Consider the following 13,713-nt stretch of genomic DNA (forward strand, 5'->3'; position numbering starts at 1 on the left):
TTAATGCTTTTGGGCTTACTGTGAAGCAGTTATATAAAAAAAATAATCCAATTTGCAAGGTGCATCATTCTGAAAGCTCACACAGTGCGAAGTACTTCTTGCCATCATATGCTGCAAACTGTGTTTGAAATTAACCTTTTCATTTTAAGTGGTATTATTAAACTTCCTGAAGAGGACCTACACTACTAATAAATGGTATTTTTTAGTTCAAAATTCAGTTGAAGGTTCTAAAAAAAGATAAACAATAATCTTGACCATTTCATAATTAAGACATAAATACCATAGTCTGAGCCCCTGAAATTTTTTTATTTAAAACTTTTATCAGATTATTGGTTAAATTTTCTTTGCTGGAACCTGTATGAATCAGAAGTTATCCCTAAGTTTATCCTGTGGCAGACAGCACAGAGTATGATGCAGCATAGATCTCATTTAGTATGATCATCTTCAAACATTAAAACTACAGCAAAGTAAGAATTGAATTAGAAGCAGAAAAATTAAGCAAAGCCAATATGAAAATTTTAGAAATTGTATCACTGACAAGAAGAGTCATTTAAATACCCCATGCCCAAACAAACAAACAAAAATTATTTTATCTTGTACAGTGGTACAAGCAGATAAATGTATATCAGCTTAGCTCAGGATAATACTAAATCAATCAAGGCAGATTTCTCTTAATGAGGTTTCCCGTTTTTCTTAGATTAATCTGAAAGCCATTCCTTCATGAGAGAAAAATGGGTACGTATTCTGAAGCTCTTACTGCTTACCAAAGAATGATGAATCACAATCACTTTTCAAGATCAGAGGGTAACATTAAGTTACCCCAGAGAAATAAGTAGCTGACACCATTTAATATCATTAGAAATCTATGCCTTTACTTTGAAATGCCTTGGTGTTCAGTCGTCTGGTGAAATATTAGAAGCTTTAACATGTGAAATGGATAACTTGAAAAAGTTACGAAGTAGCCCTGCAAGCTTGCTTTCTTTCATTATTTTTTTTAATTTGTAAAAAAGGAAAAACAGTGAATACATTTTTACTCATATCTCATACACTTTATTACACCTCCAGTAGAGAACTTCCCGTTTCAAATGCCACATGAAACTGAAGGGATGCTTCAGAAAATATAGACATATACGTATAAGAGCAGAGAATCTAGCCTGGTATGTCTATAATGCAAGGTGAAATAGAAGCTGCCTCTGATTCATAGCAGGTCAGATACAGTTAGTCCTACTTTTTTTTTGCAATAAATTACACTGTAATTTCATTAATTACATGCTTCTATAGTAGGTTTATGTAGAAAATTAATTCCACATCTGAAATGCTTATGCTTTGTCCCAAGATAGGGAAAGCCAAGAGAGCTGCAAACATTCCAGAAAGCCCAGAGATCATCTTCAAACATCTTCATCTCTGTAGAAAAGGCTGAGTCTCTCATAATCAAGAGAAGTTTTCCTAATATATATCCAACAGAATGAATGAGAGAAAGGGCATTTGGAGACTATGAACAATTTCAGTATGCTCTCAGGTCTACTCTTCACACTCTACTGCAAACATGATCACAAGCTTAGAGAATCAGTAGCTAGCTTTGTTTCAAACTTAGTTTCCCTGTGTATCTTCCAGCTGCTGTTTGGACTTTATACCCACTTCAGGAAAGCTCCAGAGCAACAGGCATTTTAATAGCCCAATGAACACCTATACTACTCATGGGGCACAGTTACAAAGTCAGTTCAGTTGAAATTCATTGAATCTGAATGAAGAAAACACAATAGGAAACCTCCTTGGTAACTAAAAACAGCTAAACAAGAATTAAGTGTAAAACCAAACAGTCCATTTGCTCATCCTGAATTACAGCTGTTTTTCTCATAAAAAATGAAGAAAATAATTTTTAATTTTAAAGTTCTATATGACTAGGGTATGACAAGAGAGAACAGTCCCCTCTCTCCTTGTGCAAAATCAGTTTTTGTTCTAGTGTTAATATGAGAGTTTTTTACTATAATCTGTAAGTAGGGCCAAGGTATAAAATAAAGACCTGCTTCCGTGAGAGTGATGCTTCATCGGAGTCCAGTTTGACTGGCTCACTCTGCTATATAAAGCATTGGTAAGATGCGCATCCCTCTATAATACCTAAAAATAAAGGCAGCATCCTACTGAAGGGGTACATAATTCTGGGCTGCATGGCAATATGTGTAATTAATCAGACTGTTCTGAGGTACTTGGAGTGACAAATATGAGTAGGTGGAGAGGCTTGAATTTTTTTGGTGGATAGAAAGATTTAGGAAAACTGGGATAAAAAGATAAAATAAAAGATAAAACTCTTAAGTAGAGTTTTATAAAAATAGAACAACTGTAAAGGTTTTGGAATTTAACATTTTAGTACAAAACATGCAACAATATGTGTAAAAATATGTGTGTTTTCATGACATTCATATACTTAATAATGACTGGTGAATTTCTAATTCTAATTATAATGTTGACAGGCAGTTCAGGAGAACTGCTCAAAACTTTGTTTTAAAAAAGTATTTAAGCTATGGATTCTGAAAAAACGGGAAGGATAGTTAACTGCCTTTGTTATCATGCCTTGTTCATGCTGTGAACATGTGAATGAGTCTCCAAATGTGGTATTGCTTATGCTGTGTAATTTCTTTTTTGGTCCATATAATATTGGTGTAATTTGCTTTGCTTCAGAAGATCCATTTTCTAAATATCTCTTGTTTTACTTTGAAGATATGAAAGATAATGAGAATGATGAAATACTTTTCACTGCTTAATTACAGAAAAAAAGCCCTTTAAACAACTACAAAAGAAAGGAAGAGTGAACATAAATCCCATAAGAATAGTGCTGTCTTCTACAAGCTCTGCTCATAAATACTATGCATTGCTGCACACTGGTATATACTACTTAACAGTTAGAATTAGTTTTGCGTATATTAAATGCATTGAATATGATTTAATACAAAATATTTTATAAGCAGCTTCAGCAGAAGTGAAATGCTGGGGATTGATAATAAGCATGCAACCTTCTTAATGGAGGAAATAATATTTTTAATAGCTAGAATTATTTTAAGTACTAATTCTTCAGTTGCATTTGACAACAGCACCCTGTATATCATACAGCATAATTAACACTTTGCTTGACAAGGTCTGGGGAGGGGGATGGAGAGAGAGAGAGAGAGAAAGCAATCAAGCGCGAGAACAGGATTCTTAATAGCTACAATGTATAACAATAAGGACACTTTGATAACAAAGTGTTCCTTTTTTAATGCCTTTATATTTACTTTCAGGTACTTATTTAATGCATTAATAGGTAGCAGTACATTTGGTATTGTTTCCAAAATAAAATTCTATACTAATAAAAAAAAAAAAGCCAAGATAAAAAGTAATTTAGAAAGAAAAATCCAATATAGTTTAAGTCACACTGTTCTCCCTGTTTTTACAATTGATTTCCTATAAGCTGAGTCTCAGCAAGGTGAATAAATGCACCTTTCCAGCTCCCCTGCCTATCTATGCATGTCTTGAGAGTAGGACATGTGACTCTGAACATTTCAACATGAAACTGCTGTCACTTCCTGAGCTCCTTCCCCTCCAGAATATTCCTGAATCTCTTCCAGTCTTCTTCCAGAAGTAAATTGTACAAAGCTTTCGAAGCATCCACAGTCCTTCAGCCACATTAAGAATATAAACTGAAAAGCCATCAGTGCCTTTATCCTCAACAACACTTAGCAGCCTTCAAAGTCAACACACCTTTGGGTGTTATTCTGATGAACTTTGTTGTTATTACCAATGTGACTTTTTAATTATCATGCCTTTTGCTTTTTTCCTTTTCACCTGAAAAGCATTTCCTGAGAAACGGGCACAAGACCCAAAATACCTGTTAAATGTCCTAATCTGTAAACTAGCAGTTACATTCCCACCAATCTCATCTTACTCCCTTTCCTTGAACTCTTCTTCCCAGTGACAGCTGAGACTGAGGAGGTTCCCATTCCAGCTCCCCTGGTGACTAGGACAGGAAGTCTAGAATTTGATACCTGCAGGTCCTTGGTTGTTGCCTGGCTGTCTCCGGCAGGGACTCTCCGAACCAAAGCTCAGGCCTGAATTTTGAGGTGGTTTATTCCAGGGACTGCTCCCAAGAAACAAAACTGAAATTAATGAAACAGTTTTGACTCTTTCAGCTCTACAGAGTCCTCTGTGACTACCAGAAGCCTGTGCTCTCAAACGTTGCCACATGCCTTCATATTGTATTCTAAGGTACGTAACACATATTTCTGATTTCAAGCTATTTTGCTGCATTAAGGCTACAAAATTTTGTTGGGCTACAATGCAGTTTTCATGCCTTTTAGACACTTTGAACTGAAAAATAGCTCCCATACACGGAGTTCAAAAAAACATGTCCAAGTGCAGCCAGTCTGTTTTACATGGATCTAGGTACACTCAAAGTGGGTACAAGCCAATCTGTGGTGCATACATATCCCCAGAGCTGCAGCTGGAGCAGGGGAGGCAGCAGTCACTAGCTGGGGTTACACCAGTGACACCCAGCTCAGGCCATGGCAAGGCTGTGAGCCCTTGCACTGCAGGGCCAGAGCACAGCCAGGCCGCCCCCTGCCGAGGGCAGAAATCATATTTACTGGGCTACAATCTCTGTCCTGGAACTGACTGACAGGTGAAATTTCATTCATTTTAAGACAGCCACCTTTTCTGAAAATTTTAGCGATGCCTACATATAAGCTCAGGAGCCTAGCTCCAGACTTTTATTAGGGTAGTAGAACATCAAATTAATAAAGGCAGGCCTCTTTCTGTGAATCAATCCCTATACTTTTAAAGTAGGAAGAAATGATTTTTCAATTTTTATTGAATGGAAATTCTCCTACCTCCTAAATGGAACACTACACCTAAATGTGGTAAATTTATAGTAAGAATTTTGGCGCTTTTATCCCCTAATTTATTATAAGTCATGGATTTGGGAAGTATGAACTGTAAAAAACTAACTAAATCTAGGTGAGAAATATATGAGACCCATAGTACACTGCTGAACAGAAGTCATAGTAAACATCCTCATGCTGATAGATTTTGAATTTAAAGAATGCTCTGAGGGACAGGGAAAGTAATAATTGATGCTTTGCAATTACACGTGATCTATTATGTAAAGATCTTGAGTACTGCACATTATTATCTCATTAAACCTTACAACACCCCTGTGAGGGAGCAAAAGTGCTTTATTATATATATTTTACAGATGAGTAAACTGAGGTATTCAATTAGCAAAAAACATGGAAGCTCAGTAGCAATATTAGCCCATATTGCCACAGCAGTTAAAAAGCAAATGCCACGATATTGCCCATTAAGGAAGAACAGAAACAAATAAAAAAGTGATTAAAGCTATTCTTTTAAAAAGAGGACAAGCCTTCATTTAGAGCACTGATTTGAGTTTAATAGCTTAAAATAGTGCTTTGGAAGGACAGTTTAAGATGGCAAAGACAGGGAATAGTTGCCCAGAGAAGTTAGGGATGTTCTATTTTTAGAGATTTTAAAAAATTTACTACATAAAATTCTGAAAAACATGAATGTATCTCTGTTTTGAGCAGAAATTAGACAAAGTAATGTCCAGAAGGTCCTTTCAGACCAAATCTTGCTGTCATATTTTATAATTAGTGTTACACTTCAGATAATGAACTCTCAACTACATAACAATTTTTAATAACAATCCTCCATCATGGATATTTCCAAACTACACAATATTACAGGAATAACCTATCACAATTTCTACTTCAAGGACAGAATAAATCTCAAATTTTTAAAAAATCCATTAAGAATTATGCTATTCCGTTATTTGCAAACTTAACAGATGCTATTATAAAAAGCAGAAGTAAACACACACAAACAGAAAACCACAGCCATATAAAATATTAACTCTTATTCACACATGTCTGCAGAACTGTGTTCTTTCTATTTTAACTAAGTTTTGATAACTCATTAGGGACCATTGCACTTCAGCCAGGTAATTTTATGATTTTCCTAACTATATCAATTAGAAAACAAGTCTTATAATTTAAAACATTAAGCTTAGACTTAAAATCTTTTTAGCTTTTAAACTTATTTAGTGTAAAAACACATATTTTTGGAAGGCCTTCCATTTGCCAGCTTTTTAAATATATAGTAGTTTCCTTAAAAATTTTATACTTAGAACTTTTAGAATATAGACTCTTTTTTCCACTATAAAAATGCCAATTAACTTATAATTTTTTTCATAAAATATAATGACAGCTCTCAGATGGTATGCCTGAGAGGGAAAATCACTAAATACCTTTCAAATTTTAATTTTCCTTTTTCCTTCCTCAACAGTCAGAGAAGAATGAAACTAATTGTCCCCACTAATTTTGTCATTTTCTCTGGTGCAAATATTTAATGTCCACTTAGCAACATTAGAACTTCCTTCTGTTTACTACTGATGCAAAAATACATATATGTAGTGAACAGTTTTATTATTGATTTAGATTATTTGCAAGGATAGTGATGAGTGAAGTATGGTATGTGTAGTGTTTAAAGACAGAAGGGACTTCAACCTAGTCTGACTTTCTGTAGACAAATGGACATTATATTTCACTTTCTTTCTAGAAAGATATGTAGCCTGATTTACATCTGCAGAGCTAAGGAATACATAGGTTCATCGAAGGCTTTCTTATATCTTTATCACTAAAGAGACCATTGCTGCCTGTTTTCTACATTGTGGAAGTTTTCTTATGACCTATGACACAACCTTCCATTATTTCTTCCTGATAAACCTAACTGTTACAACTTTCACAATAAACTGTTTAATTAATTTTAGACTTTTAGCATTGTTCACTCCAACTTTCCATCAGAGTTTTTAAAAGAGCAGACAGTATGCTATTCTGACAATGTCTCAAGGGTGAGGGAAAGTGAATGTCTGTACTAAACAGGCATTAGCTTACCTATCTTGTCTAGGCTAATAGATAAATTTCTAGTAGACTGGAGAACTTCATTACACTATGGCTATGTAATGTAGGTGCAATGGCAGTAGCTGCCTTCAACCATGCTAAATCCATCTTTAGCATTGCTTACTGGCGTTACGTAAGTTTTGATATGACATTATAGTTTTAGCTTGTCCCCTTTCATTATAGAGAATAAAGAAGGGAAAGAAGATATCATTTTTGTAAACTTGAAGTTTTGAAGCGGATGGACTAATATTTTTAACAATAACACGAGTTATAGTTTCTTTTAAAAAATGAGACAAAATAGATCATTGGATTACACATTAAAAACATTCCCCAAAGTTAAATTTCTAAAATATATTTGCCTGGATTTAACTATGAGACTTGGGCTTCTAAATTACTTAAACGCTTTCGACAATTGCCTTTTTAAACACCTAACGATTAATCTGTTTATAAATTATCCATGGTAAAGAGAAATGTGCCTATTGGAGGACAGATTGCTCTATTAGAACTGTTGTTACCCCAAGAGTTTTTAGGCCATAATTCCACAAATGCCACTCTCCCTTCCCTAAGAAAGGAGGGGAAAAAAAAGACCTCGTTTCTAATGAATCTATAGAGGAAGAGAGGACATAACACAACTTATTAATTCGGAAGAACTTTGAAGCACCTACAAGAGCAAATAGGTATCTTGGTTTTAGATTGTTGTTTTTTGTTTTCTTCCAGTACTGCTTTTAACATGTGCCAAGTTTTAATGTTAATGTTTCTTCCCAAAGTACTAAGAGTGAATGAATACAAGTAACAAAGGGAAATACAAGGTAGTGAATTGAATACAAAATTATAAATCAGAGACTTCATAAATAAGCTAAAAGCTCTCCTGAAAACATAAAGCAAAGCATTTTCAAGTGTTAAATTTTAAAATGGTTACTTAAATGAAATATTTTTGCTTTCTCTTTTTAACAAGGGCTTCTTTATCTTATAATTTTCCTTATGTACAGATCAAAACTGGTTTGTGCAGGTAAAGACAAGGAACATTTGGCAGACAGCAAAACTTCAGTTTTCTTTCAGGTATCTAACATTTAAAGGTTTTATTTTTGATAATTTTATTTTTAAAAGTGTCACTGATACGCGACCATACTCCAATGCGTGAATTATTGTGTATCTCCATGCGAATTTCTAGACATGCCCTCTTCTGACTCAAACTAGACTATGCAGATTTTTAATGTGATGAAGTGATTATTTTTGATCCTTTCCACTAAAACCTAGCCTGAAGCTTTTAAGGACTGGGGAAGTCCTCAAAGGCGCATGAAACAGCAGAAACAGAAAGGAGAAAAACTGCCCTTCTGGAGGCCCCAAAATGGAGATAAACCAGACATTTTACATCTTTACTGTTTAGTTTCAGGCAGAACAATCAAGCGATACTTCTCAAGTCAATTACAATTCATAAAATAAAACTACAGTATTGGAAATGTAAATGTCCAGCTTTCTATACTTTGGATTATCCTGCCTAGTAGTTATCAGAAATAGTTTAAATTGTTTATGTTTCTTTCATAGATATGTTTTGCTGGCTATGCCTTCTCACAGATAACCCCACCCTTCGAGCTCTAACCACCACCTCTACAAGTTATGAGATCACTGGTGGATGAGAACAAAGTCCTTCCATAATTCTCTTTGTTCCCATTCTTCTTATTGTTCTTTCTAGGACAACATTGTTAAACTGTATAAGGAGAAAGCCACATTGCATCTGCAAAAAAAACCCAAACAAACAACAGATAGTATCAAGTCAACTTTCTTTTAAATGAGTTTTGACACTGCAGGAAAGAATAGAGGAAAAGGCTGTTGTGACAGGGAGGTCAGCCTCGTCTGTCAGTACATATCACTTCAGATGTATTTGTTCTCTATTTTCAATTACAACTGTCATGTATATTGAATCTAGTGAATCTTTGCATTCCATTTAAGACACCCAATTCTATGGAGGGCTAGGAGTTCAGACTAGCTTGCTGTTGACTTTGTATAATCCTCTTTTTACTAAAATAAGTTTTTGGTTAATGATCATATGAATAGAATAAAGAATAAAAGGTAGTTTGATTTCCTGTTCTTCTTTTTCATTGTTTGGTGTACAGTAGAATTTTCTTTTTTTTAAACATTTACTTTTTTAAAACATTATGGCTTGGGCTTGATCTAAACCCTGTGAAAACATAGTCCTTGCATTACAACAAAAGGAAGGCAAATCAAATTCCATTTTATTTACTAATAATCTGTGGTTTAACTCCAGCCAGCAACTGAGCACCACACAGCACTCATTCGCCCTCCTCTGCCCTGGTGGGATGGGGAAGACAGTCAGAAGGGCAAAAGTAAGAAAACTCATGGGTTGAGGTAAGAAGAGTTTAATAACTGAAATAAAACAATAATAATAGTGATGGAGATGATGACGATGATAATAATAAAAATGTAGTGAAAAAGAAAACAACAAAAAAAAAGAGAGAGGAACAAAACCCAGGAAAAAGTGATGCAGTCACTCACCACCTGCCAGCCAATGCCCAGCCTGCCCCTAAGCAGCAATCGCTGCTTCCCGGCCAACTCCCCACAGTTTATATACTGAGCATGATGTCACACGGTATGGAATATCCGTCTGGCCAGTTCGGTTCAGCTGTCCTGGCTATCCTCCCTCCGGCTTCCTGTGTACCTGGCAGAGCATAGGACACTGAAAAGTCCTTGACTAGTACAAGCACTACCCAGCAACAACTAAAACATCAGTGTCTTATCAACATTATTCTCATACGAAGTCCAAAGCACAGCACTACACCAGCTACAGTGAAGAAAACTATCCCAGCCAAAACCAGGACACAATCAAAATAATAGAGGCCATTGTACTCAATTTCAGCTCCATGGCATGACAGAACAGACTCTTAGAGGCTTAATGTACTTTCCAGGAAATTATATAGCAAGACCAAATCTAGCATATATATTTGGCACTACAAGAGATGACAATGTTTAGAGATAAAAAATGCAGTCTCTTAAAAATCTTGGAAGAACCTCCCTTGTTTCTATAAAAGGTTGATATAGCCCTTTAGGCATTTACTGATGTTTGGCATAATCATGGCAATTTTACTACTTTTAGCCTGAGATATTTGACCTTGTCCTGAAACATCTAGATCTTGATATATAAAGATGCAGTGAGATCATGCCAGCAAATGAAATTAAGAGTTTTATTACTAAAGACTACCCTTATAGGCAAAAATCCCAGGGAGTGTTGTTAATAAACTTTTGCTCATATTAAAAAAAATTCTTTACTATATAAACCATTCTGCCAAAACAAAAAAGGCTAATTGTGGAGGTAGCTCATAACCAAGATGAATAATGACAACCACAGGTTCACAGTAGAAAGGGAAAAAAAAACCCTACTGAGCAGCAAGAGCAAAAGAGACAAAACAGCGTTGCAAACAGAGATTATCTTGGAAAGAGCACTTAACATTTAGAGAAACTTGATAGTTTTGCATCTCAGGCAGACTTTGGTCCTTTTGCACGTAACACTATAACATTTTATCTCGCTATAGCCTTTTCTTTACTAGATATTTTTTCTTGATTGTGCAGGCATAAAACAGAGCTAAATGCAATACCCATTTAATAAATTTGCATTTGGCATAGAATATGAGAAAATTCTTCTAAATTCCTGATATTAAGGCAGTGGTAATTAAAAACCTTTTATGATCTGTTGTTTTATCTCATAGCTCAATTCTTCCACAATCCATATGCGATCAGATGAGATTACTATTTAAAAAGCAAATACCTCTGAATACTGGCACAAAGGCAACTCCTTAACTTTTGTAGGTTGCTGTGAATGCATTTTAAAATACGTTTTATATACTTTTTACAAAACATTTCCAATATTTGAAATTCAAATTAATTGCAAACTATGTAGAATTCAGTGAAATGTTTGCTGCTGTCACTAATATTGCACATTTACTTTATCAACTCTAATAATACAGTTTTGTTTAAGTGAATGGAAATCTTAGTCTTTTTTCTTTTTATGACATTTATTTGAAACTAGAAAAATGCTTTTCATACTTTACAGCTGAGTAAATGTTACGGGAGGGCATACAGTTGTGGTTTTAAATTTGCAAGATACTGAACCCTAGTTGAACTGACAAATTTCAATACCTCAGTGCAAGAGAGCTTTATTAGTATCTGGAGACTGCACTGGCTTATTAGAAATTAAAAAGTCAAATGGAAACAAAAGAATACTATATTTCTTCTCAAAACAAATTAAAATATTTTATTCTTCAGCTTTGAAAAGTCATGTTCTGTACTGCAATTAAAGACAACTGTGAAACAGAGGTACTGCAGGATGTTGTTGACTATCTTCACTCTGTCCTTGATTCAGTGTGACAATTTCTGCTTATCTTCAAAATATTTATGCTTTCCTCCTAAAATTGCAGATCTTTGGAAAGTCATCTGTCACAAAGTCAGATGACTGCGATGACAGTCCTCAATAGATGACCTTGATGCTAAACTTCTGAAGTGGAATACTGAGATTTCCATACCAGGATTTGAGGCGACACTGGTACTGTGAAATGGAAAAAATCATATGCCGAATGGGGAACCACCTAGAACTGGGTGATAAGAAATATCCCTTGGTGACCATGCCTTGAATCCATGTCATCTCTAGCTATCTGCCTCCATCCCTTTCAAGAGTAAAGCCTGCAATCCTTTACTGAGAATCAATACCTTTACTCATCTTCTTTCAGAGTTCTAAGTGATAAGACACCAAGAAAATGACAGGTGTGTATCAGGGCCCAGAGAGCACCAACAGCCCTCTTTGGCCCTGCCCAGCCTCCCTGCTACCTCCTCTGTCCGCTTCCCATGGGCCCAAGAGCACCATTTCATCCCAGTCCCTGTCGTGGTGATGCTGTAGGAGAGTTGGTCTCCAGCTCTGTTTCTGCTCTGTCTCCTGGATGGACTTCAGCCCTACACTGTAGGTAGATGGACCCTTCAGACCCACCTTGTAACCTTATCTCCGGTCTTGCCTCTGGTCCTGATTCTTTTCGCTCCTGGCTAGACTTCATCAATGGACCCTGGACCTGGTTCCTTGCTCGCTGTGTCTGAGTTGTACCCAGTAGCCCAGAAGGCTCAGCCCCTATTTGTGGAGCACTGTCTATGCTGGTGTCACCCTCACTGCTCTCTGACAGAGTGTTCCTATTACTTTATAGCTTTATGACTTGAATATTGACCAATGACATGACTGCATTTTGGGTCTGATGTACCCCTATTCTGGCTGAGTCTTGCATTAAACTTGTTACAGAATTTAAGCCTTGAGCCAGTTCCTTATATGGGCAATACTTGGCACCTATCTCCCAGTGATACCATGGATTTAAAGTAATGAATAAAATTATAATAAATGCAAAAGGTTGTTTTGCACACTAACTGAACACTCAAGGTGGAGTATTTTTAAGACCAAGCTTGAAGGTTTTCTCTTGCCTAAAGACATTTGAAATCTTCCAGGTAAGCTTCTTGCCAGTTTGCACCTACAATGAGCATTCCAAACACTACCTACCACAGTATACTTCAGTGTAAAAGGTTAATAAAAACATACTAGTTTTAACATGCAGTATAAATTACTATGTCTGCTAACAGGTCAGCCATTACGTGTATATGGCATGACAAGTTCAAAACAGCTTACAGTATAACCGTATCAAGTCATTTTTATGTGAAGAATGGAGTTTCTTAATACCATATTGTCATTTTGAATTGTTTTCTGTGCAGTTATATGTGAACTATAATGATCTGAGAACTCTGTATCAGTAAGCTTACAGAAAGTTGAGAAGACATACATTACAAAGCCAGAAAGAGTGAAAGGGAGAAAGACAGCCTGAATGCTAATGCCACTGCTTTTATAATGCATTGGTTCAGAACAGCAGATGTGCTAGTGTTTGCTGATACGCTGATAAGCATGAGATACTCAAAAGTCAAGGAACAGAGCAAAATACATCTGTATCTCCTATTCATGCATACACAGCCATATAGGTCCAATCTTTTCTTTTTTTTAATGCATAGGAAAAATTAAAGATTTATGGAGAAAAGTGCTCCTTTTCTCAAAAAATCCCCTGTGAAATTATAAATCATGAAATATGAATATCTGCAGATAGAAAAATGTGGAATAAAAATTACCAAACACAGACACTAGCTCTAAGCAACATCAGCTAGCAAATCATCCACCTAAGATGCAGTGGTAAGGACATCATTTCAAGCTACATTGAATACTGCATGGTATAATACAAGCCATTTTGAAAGATAATTAGATGCATAATTTCCTATACAGACTACATGAGAAGCCCAATCAAACTAAATTTGTCATTCTACTGACACATTTTGCTATCCTTAATGTCAATTTGCTGCAATTTTTTACTCCCACTGTGCTGTTATTTTTGGTGAGGAAGAGTGCCACAGAGCCCTGAGGTATATTTTGCACAAATCAATATATCAGAATGACAGCTATGAAATTCATTTACAAAAAGAAGTACATAAAGTTTGAAGAAGAGACTGCAGTGGGCAGACCCCCGAATTCATGTTTGTAAGACTGTCTCTCACTCTTCTCATTTGCCTTACATATATTTCAGTTTATAACAAAGGTAGAAATTTTATGAGTAACAGATGATATAGACCTTTATAATCCCATAATAGTGATGTCAGAACTGAAAAGGTCAAATAAACAGTGTGGTTTCACGATGACCTTATGAAATATAACAACGAAAAAGATTCTTCGAATTGACTTCCAATT

The 13,713-nt window shown here is 35.6% G+C and overlaps 1 protein-coding gene across 1 annotated transcript in view; it reads right to left on the bottom strand.

The window, feature by feature from the left end:
• Window positions 1-13,713, bottom strand: part of EYS (eyes shut homolog) — a 944,860-nt gene that overhangs the window by 747,447 nt on the left and 183,700 nt on the right. The gene's annotated exons all lie outside the window — the stretch shown is intronic.

Source organism: Phalacrocorax aristotelis, chromosome 3 (assembly GCF_949628215.1).
Source record: "Phalacrocorax aristotelis chromosome 3, bGulAri2.1, whole genome shotgun sequence".
NCBI classification, from domain to species: Eukaryota; Metazoa; Chordata; class Aves; order Suliformes; family Phalacrocoracidae; genus Phalacrocorax; species Phalacrocorax aristotelis.